This window comes from Cygnus atratus, chromosome 6 (assembly GCF_013377495.2).
Source record: "Cygnus atratus isolate AKBS03 ecotype Queensland, Australia chromosome 6, CAtr_DNAZoo_HiC_assembly, whole genome shotgun sequence".
Taxonomy (NCBI): Eukaryota; Metazoa; Chordata; class Aves; order Anseriformes; family Anatidae; genus Cygnus; species Cygnus atratus.
This window is the reverse complement of record NC_066367.1, coordinates 28780850-28792880: the sequence shown is the minus strand read 5'-3', so window position 1 is coordinate 28792880 and position 12031 is coordinate 28780850.

The window sequence follows — 12031 nt, the reverse complement described above, 5'->3', positions numbered from 1 at the left end:
ACTTGAGCTGACCAAACTGAGCCATGAGTTGGTGACAGACAAGCTATGAACAAATGATTGCTCATGCATCTCCTGCCACAGCCTGTAAAACCCAAAGTCCAAGAGAAAGAGTGAGACAAAAGTGTACTGAAGGGAGAGTTCACATCAGAGGCCACCAGTGACATCAAACATTTATGTAATGCTGTGCCAGAGTTAAAACTGTGGAAAGAAGTCTCTGATTTACTTAGAAGTAACAAATACATCTTGGGGAAAAGAATCCTAATACAGCAAGAATCAATGCCTTTCAGGCTGTGTCAGGAGAGCAAAACTTCATGGGGTGTTTTAAAATCATTGGTTGATGTGAGAAGAAACACAGCAATCACTGCTGAGAGTAAAGGCAAACCAAGCCATAAAAATTAAACTGGCAAACTGTGGAAGGTGCAAGGAGGTCTCCAAGGCTGCAGGGTAGGGCATTGGGGTGGCAAGGCCTGGGGAGTGATGGGGGTTTTGAGACAGGTAAACTGAGCTGTGGGAAAGTGAAATGGAGGACAATCCTGCTGTCATTCTAAATACAAATAACAAATATAGAGGATGCTTCACAGAGCATATAGACAGTTACAAGATGTACTGTTGGGTTGTGTACCAAAGGGGAAAGAGGAATGATTCACATAGCTGAGCAGAGCGGCCTCCAGTTGTCCTGGCATGAAAAGTTTCAGGCACTAGTCAGAAAGTCTTGAAGTTTGAAGGTCTGAGATGTTGCCCATACTTCTGATCTTGCTTTCACCAAGGAGCCCCTGCTGAGCAAATTTTAGTCTGGATCTTCAAAGTACAACAGTCACAGAACTCCTGCTGCTCCTGGTGGAGATATTCTGCTGTCTGTTCTGAAGCCAGCCTGGCATCTCTGCACTGTGATTCCCAGTGCCTCTGCAACAGCCCAAAAGTTATAGAGGGAACCCACAGCAATTGTACTTGAGTACCTTCACTCACTAATTTGAGTACGTTCAGTGTCTGAAGTCAGGTGAAACTGTCTGGGCATTTATAACCCACCTGGAAAACAATTATTCCTCCACTGGAGAAGTTTGCCTTTACAGGTATGTGACATTTCTTCAGATCAATTCTATTTCCAGGCTGTTTCCTGTCTGTGCATTCTCTCTTACCCCTTCTGGAGTGTTTGTCAAGGAATGGCTTGCCTTGAGACACTTTTACCTGCTTGTTCATTCTTTCTGGACAGCTCCTATTAAATTAAGCCATATATTCATTCATACAGACAACATCCCAGCAGCCAGTTCAATACACACGAGTCATAAATTATTACAAAACAGGTCCAAATCCATCACGGAGGCATCCATTGATTATCCATACAGCTACTCTCTGTAAACGAACACTTTGTATGCAAGGTCACTGTAGAATTCAGCTATTTTTAAAAGGCTGTTAATAGCAACACGGAAGCAGGCTTTGATTGAACTGGAAGTGTAATTTTCAATTAGAGCCTTCACTCAGTCTTCCTTCCATTAGGGTCTAATTAGATTTCAGGAAGACATGAAGTTTCAGAGGCTTCAGCCCTACAGCCTCTCCATTAGCTGACACCATATGCTTCGCGGTTTCTGTTGTGAAGACCCGATTAATTTGCTAACGTTAATTTTAACTCTAGCTGAGATGCTTCGCCGGGGACCTGATTAATGGACTAGCTATAACCAGCCCATCCCTGTTTCTTTCTGCCATCAGTTATGCTGTAACGAGGTTAGCAAACACCAGACTGCTGTGTTTTCTCTCTACTGCTATAGCAAATATATATCATTTGGACTGGGCAAGTAAAGGAACAGTCCCTCCAGTCTGTCACCTGGATTAGCCTGCTAGGTTGGACGCCCTCTCTCCTTTCCTACTCTTCCTGCGTTGCTTCCTCCTCCTGTGATACCTCTAATATATATGCAGACATGAGTCTGTAAAGACACTTTGGAGAGTAATATTTTCATAAATTTTCCTTCCTTCTGTTTCACCCTTTTCCATACACCAAATCCTTTGCTTTATCCAGAGACTGAAGGCTTGATAGTTCATATCTAGTGTGAAGCAACTAGCTTTATTTCATAAGTTCTCATGTGCTTCCAGCTAAAATGAAAATTTATAGGGCTGTGGTTGCTTATACAACTCCAACAAGTTTGTGTGACTACTCCCAGCAAATACTGTTGATTTAAATAAAGGTTGATTGTGGTGAGAAATTAATATTCACAGTCCAAGAAGGATTAGCTGGAGACTTATCTGATATCGGTGATGAGAGGTATAAAAGACTGTATCATATTGGAAGGGTTTTTGCAGCACAGACAAAGTACTGCAGCTGAGGTCAATTTTGAATGAGGACCAACTTTTCCTGGGCTCACACCAAATCTCAAAAATTAGATCTCTGAGTGATGGGGATTTTCACAGTTGCCAGACTGTATGGATTTATACTGCTGGAACGCAAGTCTGTTCAGTAGACATTGAGATATGTTAAGACATGGATACAGACTGTGACATAGGCAGACAGGTGATGGGATGCCCACCAAACAAGTAATGAGATCCCCTTGGACAGATTTTGTAGGCAGTTATCTTCTATACTTCAGTTGTAGAGCATGTGTAGCAGTTCTCTTGCAGCTTTGCTTTGCTTGCCCCTTGGATTTCATCCCAAATTGCACTAGCTATACACAGGCATATCTTTTCAGCATAGATCTAAATGGTCTACAGCAAATAAAGAAACAAGTTAGGTCTCTTCAGATTTGTAGATAATAAAATCCACCACTGAAGAATAATCTTGTGAAGTGAGTTTTAGTCTCTGGGAACTGGTCTTCTCTGTGTCCCAAAGGGAGGGAAGCTGAAGCAGGTGTTTAGCAAGGGTGGACAGGTGCAATTCCCTACCTACTGCTGTTGTGAAAAACCATCAGGCCATCTAGACAATGAGTCAAGTTCATCTTTATGGCATTCAGGTGCTGAACTGCTGCCTCAGACACAATTGGTGGATAGACATAGAACTTCTGTATTTAGGGGACCTCTTCCAAGTCCCCATTCTTGTTTCTCTGTGTGCTTTTTTTGCTATCAGGCTTCCCTTTAAAACAAGCTGCTGCAATAATATCTTACTGACTTAGTTTTATAGGAAAAGAAAGAGTTGTAATAACTTTTTATTGACATTGCTCTTCCAGATAGACATAGAGATAAATCACTAACCTGCAATAGTCAGAATGCTCTTGTGTTTTCTGGGATCACAGTCCCCAGGTTTCCCAGTGGGAGCTACCCAGGTGATGTGGTTGCAGCAAGAAACCTGGCCAGCAACTAAGAACCATGCAGCTGCTCACTCACTCCTTACTCCAGAGGGAGGAAGAATAAAAATGAAAAAAACTTGTGAGTGAAGTTAGAGACATCTCAACAAGTGGAGGAAAGAAGGTAAAAAACCTCCAAACAAGTGATGCAAAAGCAATCACTCAATACCTCCCACAAGCAGACTGATGCTGAGTCATCCACATTGTAAAAAGCTAAGATCAACTGCAAAAAACTTTGATGTTTCACATTGGATTTAGGTTCCAAGAGAAATGACTGCCTGCAAGACCCACCTCTCTGCCCAATTTTTATTGCTGAGCGTGACGTTATATGTCATGGAATGTCCCCTTGGTCACTTTGAGTCAGTTGTCAAGGCTGTGTTCCTTCCCAAGTTCTTGCTCACCCCATTTAGAGCACCTTTAGTGTTAGAAAATGAACAATGATTTGTATAGGGTTTAGCTCTAGCATTTGTAGTTTGAGCTTGTGTCTTTGAGAGTCATGTCCAAAACGAGGAACTTAAGAGTCTTCAGGCTCTGACAGTGGGAGCTTTAAAAATGGGCCTGGGCGATGTGACATTTGGCAGAATGTAGAAGTCAAATCAAGCTTTGTCTGCTCGACATGACTGAATCTAGGAGTAATCAGGGAATGCTGTTCTCACCGCACATACTGTGACTGCAGGCGTAAGTTGAAGCACCGTAGCAGAGGTTCATACCTATCACCAAACAGGGGCTAATGTGTAACAGATCTCACATTTTATACCTTGGATGCTGGCTGAGTACATGCTAGGACAAAACTTGGAGCATTGGCTTTCCCAGCCAAAACAGCAGAAGGAGCAGACAAACGTGGAAACGTTGGCAGTGTCTGCAGATCCTGGTGATGGCTCCTTTCAGGGGCTTTTAATTTCCTCTGTGCTGCACACATTAAAATCAGTATGATCTGTTAGTCCAATGTGAAGGGGAAGGTAATGCTAATCTCTGCTGTGTTGTCAGAGGATGAGGTTTTGGGTTCCCAGTTTGGAGAGGCAAAGCTCAGGCTTACAGAAGGACTTACAGAACTAGTGCAGAGTGTATGATGTTTACATGTTCAAACTCCAAGACCAATGTTGTCAGGATGCACTTGGAATTAAAGTGATTTCCTTTATCACTCAGTACAGTCTTGTATAATACCACCCACTGGTTTTCTCCTGTGCTAAATGGACATAGCATATCCTAGTATATTAATGTAGGCAAGCACAGTGAATGTAGATTCCCTCATGTCTAATAAAGGGACAAGCTCAAACACAATACACATCTCTTTGAGAGCACTTGAAAGCTTTCTTTTTCTCTTTCTGGTTACTTGCTGTCAATAACTCATTCACCAATGTGGTTGAAATGAGCCAAAGGAATGGAAAGTTGTTGGTGTTGTGACTGACAACAGGACAGACCAGTAATGACTGGGGGTTGAAGCTAAAAACATAATACAACCAAGAAGCTAAAAAAGGGTTAAGTCAACTTATTGCTGCGTTGAGGTAGCTGGTACAGAGAACCTAAATCCAATGTGAGAAGACCTCATCAAAGTTTTTTTTCAGTTGATCTTAGCTCTTTGCAATGTGAATCCTGGAGGGAATAAAGGAGTTGAGGGAGGGAAGAGCAGTTTATATCTTATGGGTATAAAGCAGATAAAGAGAATGATTAACAAGTGTAGGTTTTTACTACAGTATTTTAAGAACTCTGTCAATGACCTCCCTCCCTTCTCCCTTTCTAAGTCTCAATGCAAAGGCCTAAAATTAGATAGCTGATTAAGGAGAGCTGCAGGGCGATCTAAATATATCAATCTTGTTTGTAATGAGGAACATGGCTACATTTCTGCAGTGATGATATACCTTGGGGCCAGGGGTGGCTGGATACTGAATGTTCTCTGTATTGAACTTCCCATGCAGCCACTACTTCTCAGAATTTCTGAATGTCTGAATCCAATTAGGTGAAATCTCTGGGAAAGGAGGTGCTTGGGGATTGAACAGGGCAAACATTTCTTCCAGGGTAAAAGAGGCTGAGCAGCTTTCTAGACTGGTTTGCCAACAAAAAGGGCCACATTCATGCCTATTTCTACCTCCCACCAAGAAATGTGCAGCAAAACCAAACTGAAAAGTCCACCTTGCCCTAACAAGCCTTTGCTTAAAGACTTTTACACTTGAAGCCACATATTCCTGTTCTTTTTAAAGGCTAATGGCCCATTTCATGTGCCTGATGAAGAGCTTTTATTAGTTAAGGAGTAAAGATATCTTCTGCATTGGAAAAGCCTAAAACTTCCATAACAGCAAGAGGGAATAAAGTTCTCCTAAATGATGAGTGTTTTTTTTTTTTTTTAATAATATTATTGCGTATCTCAAACAAACTAAACTTCCTTTCTGGCCTCTAGGTCAGTTCCAGAACTGTCCTTCCTCTTGTGAGCAGAAACCTCTGCTGACCAAAGCTCTTTTTACACCTCTCATACAGATCAGACACATTTAGTAGATCATTTTAGGAAAGGTTTCTCAGCTAGGACTCCCTGGGATTTAGGTCCTTAAAGGATGATGGAAGGGATAGGTAAGTGCCAGAATGTAGTTTCAGTCCTTAGAAATATCCACTTCAGCTGCTGCCTTACCCTAACAGACTTTTCTGCTTATAGGCTGTAATTCCTGAGTGAGGATTAATGCCCCAGGCTGGCTTGAACTGAGCAACATATTCTCATCCAACCTGTAACCGAAGCCAGAAAACGAACGTTCAACTGCCTGCATTCTTGTAGGTTGCAGGAAGTTGTTCCAAGTCATAGGCAAGAGATTAAAAATCCTGTGAGATTAAAAGTCCCACAAATGATGCTTAAGGAGGGAGATTAAGTCCTGCCACCCATGGGCTCAGTCTAGACTCAGTCAATCCAAAGTGTCTATTTTGCCTATTATATATCTATTTGTGAGGAGGAACTGTTCCAACAGCCAACTGCACAAAAAGGGCTTGAGCAGAAGCATTGCAGCCTTTTCGGAGGGCTGAGGACCCTGTGAGACAGAAAAATAATCTAAGAAGGGCAAGGCATGGCCATTCAGACTGGTTGCTGCCATCTGGTTGCTAAACTTTTTCACTGTACTTGTGACCTGCAAGAGGGAAAGCCAAGAAAGAGCTGCTCCTGATTATGAGTTTGATGCATCCAAACATCACATCTTGCCTGTAGACCAGAAGAGAAAAGGCAGCAGAGAAAACCTAGGATATGACATATCCCTTTTCCTCTACCCATCTCTTGGAGGATGATCATGGTTGCTTCAAATACAAAGTTGAAAGCCGTTTAAATCTTTCCTTTCTCCTAGAGATGTGGTGCTTGCTGATGAACAGAGCAGTGCTTTCAGATTGTAGGTGGCAGGAACACATTTGCCCTGTTTTCTTGTTTCCCATCACTCTTGACTCTTCTGGTTTAATCAGTGTTTCAGGGAAGAAGCAGGGAGATGTTCTGTGAGCTGAAAGGGCTCTGTAAAGGGTAGCTTGGAAATAAAAAAGATAAGAAAGAAATAGTGCTTCAGTTTAGTAGCTACTGGATTGTGTCCTTTTTACTCTTCTGTTACTGAAGGAAAGAGAAGGGGAATAAAAAAAAAAAAGAGAAGAAAGGAAAAGCCAGCAAAGAAGTGCATAGGGCTATCAGTTCAGACTTAAAACTTCAGTAGGGAATTTAGTATTCTTCACAACTGTTTCTTATTTCTTCTTGCTGCAGTTACTTCTCTACTTGCTAATTCGTCTTAATTATAGAATATTTGGACAGCTCAGAGCAAAGTTCTTTGTTGACAGTGCTTGAACAGGAGAAGATATTCAGGCTCATGAATAGGCACTGTGCTGAGAAACTCTAATTGGGTTGCTCTGGCCGACAACAGCACATATCACACAAATGAGGCTGGTTTTGTGCCTGGATTTTGCATAGGACTCCCTGATCTTTCAGTTATCTTGCTGACTCTCCTGCCTTCTCTGCCTCCCTGCATCTTGCCTCCTCTCACAGTGTGAAGTAACAGACTAAGCAAAAAAAGAAGTTTCAAGTACATTAAGGGTTTCAGTGGGATGTTCAGAAACCTTGAGGGTGTCTTGTCTCTGAACAAACCTGTAGGCTGCTCTGCTTCATCTCAGAAGCAGAGTTAACAGTATTAGTGGCTTGATTGCTATAGAAATAGGGTCTCAAGCAAGGTGACTTAAGGAGTGGATAATTAACCAATTTTCACCTTAGAGCCATGCAAAACATGGGAGGGCTAAATGGTATCAGCCTCACATCACCACAGGTACAGAACCTAGAAGCAGCAAAAGCCAACGCCAATGGAGCATGAAGGCTTCTCTGCATTTCAGCATATTTTGTGCTCCTTTGCCAGTAAAGATCCTCTCTGCACAGAGCAGAGATAACCTGGGATTTTCCTGGGAGCTGCACAGTTACCCCATGGCAAAGTGTAAAGTACTCTGTTTTAAGGAGGTTATCTCCTGGGATAATCAAAGTGAAATTGCTATTTTCCTTGGAAATAAGCAATGGTGCTTGAATACCAGGCTATTCTAATGCATCTCTGTCCTGCTGGGAGTGACCTTCCAGAAACTTCTTTTCTCCACAAGACATTTCACCTCCAAAGCCGTCCTATTTTCTGCTGCCTGCCTATGCAGACCAGGAAGGAGGTTTTATTTAGGTAGGTCTCCTTTTGCACTTAAAGCCAATTACTTTTTTGTTTGTGTGCAGAGAGCACAAGGTGGGCCATTTCAGCATGATATATCTGGATGGTTTTGAATGTTAGAAAACTAATGACACAGTTTTACTAAAGAAGAGACAATTTCAGGGATAAGTGGTCTAAAACAGAGCCTGCTGCTTTATGTGGTAATGTGGAAAAGTTTGTATCACACTTTGTATACCACTCTCCATCCTCTCCCCAGGATGTCTTTTGCTTGAACCAGGTGAAAAAGTTATGCATTTTTTGGTCATGACAAACCCTGGAGTCAGCCATGAAGCGGAGCTCACTCTTTGCAGTCTGTGTGTTGCTTCCCCTGTTTCTACTACGGGCTATGCAGCTGGAAACATGATTTGGAAAATTTTAATGTGTTGTATATTGTCATTGCCATTATTTTGGTGACACCCAGTTTAAAGCTCAAGTCATTGATCTTTATTAATCATTATAAACCCCTCCAGTTGGAGCTAGTTGTCTTTGCTGGGAAGTGACTGAAGGCAAGGTCCATTTGTCCATTTCAGCCTACTTTGCACTGGAGAAAGTGCAAAATCATCCTCTAGAGCCTCCAACAGTTCTCCACAACAATAAACACAAAGGGCACAAAGGCAAAGTCACAGCTGCTAGTGAAAGGATCTCAATGGGGTTACAACAGTGAGAATCAGGCAGTACATCCTCAGTATTGGTAGCCACACCCAGAGCAGGCAGAGCAAAACCTAGTAGCTCATGTGGACTCACCATGACTGGCTTTTCTCAGTGTTGGGACCCTCCTAGTCACCAAGACATACCCTGATAAAATGCGAGTAGCCTGACTACAGCTCTGCTTCTTTGATAAGGTGGTATTATAACTGCAATTGCAATTTTCTGTTAACAAACACAAAATCAGTACCATCCAAAGGTCCAAATCTTAAAGAAAGTCTAAGGCAGTTGTGCAACTTTAAAATCCCCTTGAAATCCCAGCCTCTGAAAAGGGGAAGCATTGCTACTAAATTGGCTAGTCTCTTTTGGAACTACCAAAGAGTAATGTTACTTTCAGTAACTTGAAAAGTGTCAGGAAAAACATATTTCTAAAAGATAACTTCCTCCAAAAGCTGAAAGGTACCACTTTCTGTAGTAAAAAATGCAGGAGGAAGAAACAGTTACACCACCTGACCCAGCTCTGTTTCCAAAGCAGAATCAGCTTTACCTAAACCATTCCTGATGTTAGTCTATTCAGGGCTTTGCCAGCCTTTTCCTAATGTCTCACTTAAATCCTTCAAGCTTGCTTTTAATTCAATACCTTCTATCCACAGAGGACATGAATTTATTTATTTATGACTCACTCTACAGTTACCTTCAATGCATGTGAAATCTGCTATTCTAATTCGTCTATTTTTCAGTCATTAGACTTAAAACAGTTCATTTTTTTCCAGTCTTCCCGAATGAAGTCAGGCTTTCTAGATTCCTAATCATCCTTGTTAAGCCGATAATTATTTTTAAGTTAGTTTACATCTTTCTCGAAGAGCATTTTCCAGGCCTGATACCAGCACTGAAGCAGAGCAGGGAAGGAACATTTCACAGATCCATCCTACAGCAATCCTGTAAATGCACCCAGTCTGATGTTTGCTTTTTGTGTAACAACACAGCAGGATTCCAGGGCTTCACACAGCTCTTTAAAATGTTGGGAACCAGGAATATTAAACAAGACATAGTATTTTGTTTATATTTAGTTGTATTTAGTGCTTCCTGCTAAGAAGGGCATACCTTCTTGCCTGATAATACTTGTATTTCCATAGGAGACTGAGAGAGAGATACATCCTTACCTCTGGTTCAAAGCTGTTCTTAACTCTAGACCCAGCAAAAGTTGCACAGGGATAAATGAGGCTTCCAAGACTAAGCATGTGTTTAAATGCTGTGCTGAACTGTGACGCTCATGCATGGGAGTACAAAATGGTGTGTAATACCTTTTAGCTGGTGGCATCTCAAAAGAAAATTTTGTAGTAGAGTTTTGTGTGCATGTATGCGTGCACACACATTCATGTATAATGCAAAGGAGGTTTAAGAGAGCAATACTCCATGAAATAAAATCAGTATAGCTGCTGAAGTATTAAGATAATACCTAACAAGATTAGAATGTTTGAAATGATTATTATGAGAAATGGATTTTTGAACTTTCTCTTATGTGTCCCCTTCCATACTCAAGCCCTTTCCAAGCCCAGTTTGTCACCTGCCTGTCTGCAAGCTTGAGGGTGGGCAGCAATGTCCCCACCAAGAGCTACTCATCCGGCACACAAATGCATGGGAACTCTGTAACAAGCTAGTAAAAGGCAAATGTATATACATATATCTATACAGATATAATTATATGTAAATATACAAATGGATATGAAATCTTTTTACATGCGGCAACAAGTTTCGATAGATACAATTTTAGGCTAATTTTTAGACAAGCTATAGAGCAGCAGCTGGGCTAAGTATGAAAAGGTTTGAGTAGGAGAATTACAAGGTACCTACAAGGTAATAGACATTTTTTCTGGTTTCCATTTTATGTTAACTAAATACTATTGTCTTGCTTGTGTTATCTCAATAACAAGTAAGTGTTTACTGTTTTTTGTATGCTGTTGTTCTCATAAATCTTCATTGCATGATACCGTAGCTGCAGGTCTTTATTAGTGCAGAACAGTAAAGAAAGATTTTAATGACATTTATAAAGTTCTGTCAGGGCTGGGGATTCAGCTATTCCCAAGGTGCGAGCCGCTCTTGAGTGTGCAACAATTTTGATCAGCCTGAGATGAAAGAAAGAATAGAGGCAAGGAAGCGAACAAGGAGAGGAAATGTCCACAAGAGAAAAATATATGTAATCAGGTTTTGCTGAGACAGGTGGAGAGCCCAATAAAAGCTGTATTATCTGAACCGCAGATGGTGTATGGGAGACCAGGGAAAGAGGGAGGATGAGAGTGACCTTTGGAAAAACTCAGATGAATGCAGCGGCTCAGTAGCAGCTCCCTTTCACCAGATTGCCTCAAGAACATTCTCCTACTCTGCCTTTTCTTTTCTTTGAAGTGAGGCACTGTCAGGATCACTCGTGCTTTTTTGTTTTCAGCTGTCACCTGGTCCCACTGCAGTCAGAATTGAATTTATCAGCCCTGTCATGGAGGTGCAGCAACTGAAATAACTGCAAATAGGAAAGGTTTTGAGTGCTGAGGCAAACAGCTACTGGCTGGCCACGTTCTCCCAAGAAACAGCATTTAGCTACAACCAGAAGGAATTATAAAACTACAGGGCAGGATGTGCTAAACTTCCTTTTTTCCCAGGAAAATACATCAAAGTGGTTTCTCCTCCTGCATGGGCAGGTGAGACCCTAGTTATTGGCCAGCATGTGAACGATGGGGTGAGCAGCAGAATGATCTCCCATCCCAGAAAAAAAATATTATCATCCCGGTGAAAAAAATATTAATTCTCCACCCAATGGGAAGAGAATTTTTTTCAGCCTAAAGGAAATACTTAAATGCAGAAGCCAAACCCACTGGCCAGGCTTTCAAGGGGGGGGGGTGGCCTTAATAGCTGAAGAGGCCTTCTCCACCTTGAACATCCCCACTACTTATGATCATTTGATTTTTTTATTTTTATTTTTTTAGCTTTGACATTTTGGGAGGCTGGAAGCTCAGCAGAAACCTAACAATTGCCCTTTCTCTTTTGAAACTCCCACAGGGCCAAATAGCAGCCTCAACTTTTCTCAGCGGGAAGGTAAAGTGCAGTGAGAAAGATGGACACACCTCTTGTCCTCCCAATTGGTTTGAGCTTCTGTATCAATACTTTATAATGCTGTCATTTACTGGCAGCAAAGCTTGGGGAGGTGTTTATTATTAAAGCTTTTTTTTTTTTTTTTTTTTTTTTTTGTGGAGGAATGACAAAGCTGGTTTGTATGTCACTGCTGGAGGTGAGGAAATGGCAGCAGGAGGCAAAACAACCTTCACAATATATTTATGGCACGACTTGGCTAAGAAGGAGCATCCCCAGCTTTATGGCTCTAGGCAGCTGCGCTGACCTGGGGATGTTGCCCTCTTGCAGGAACTTACTGGCCACCTGCTCCAAGTCACT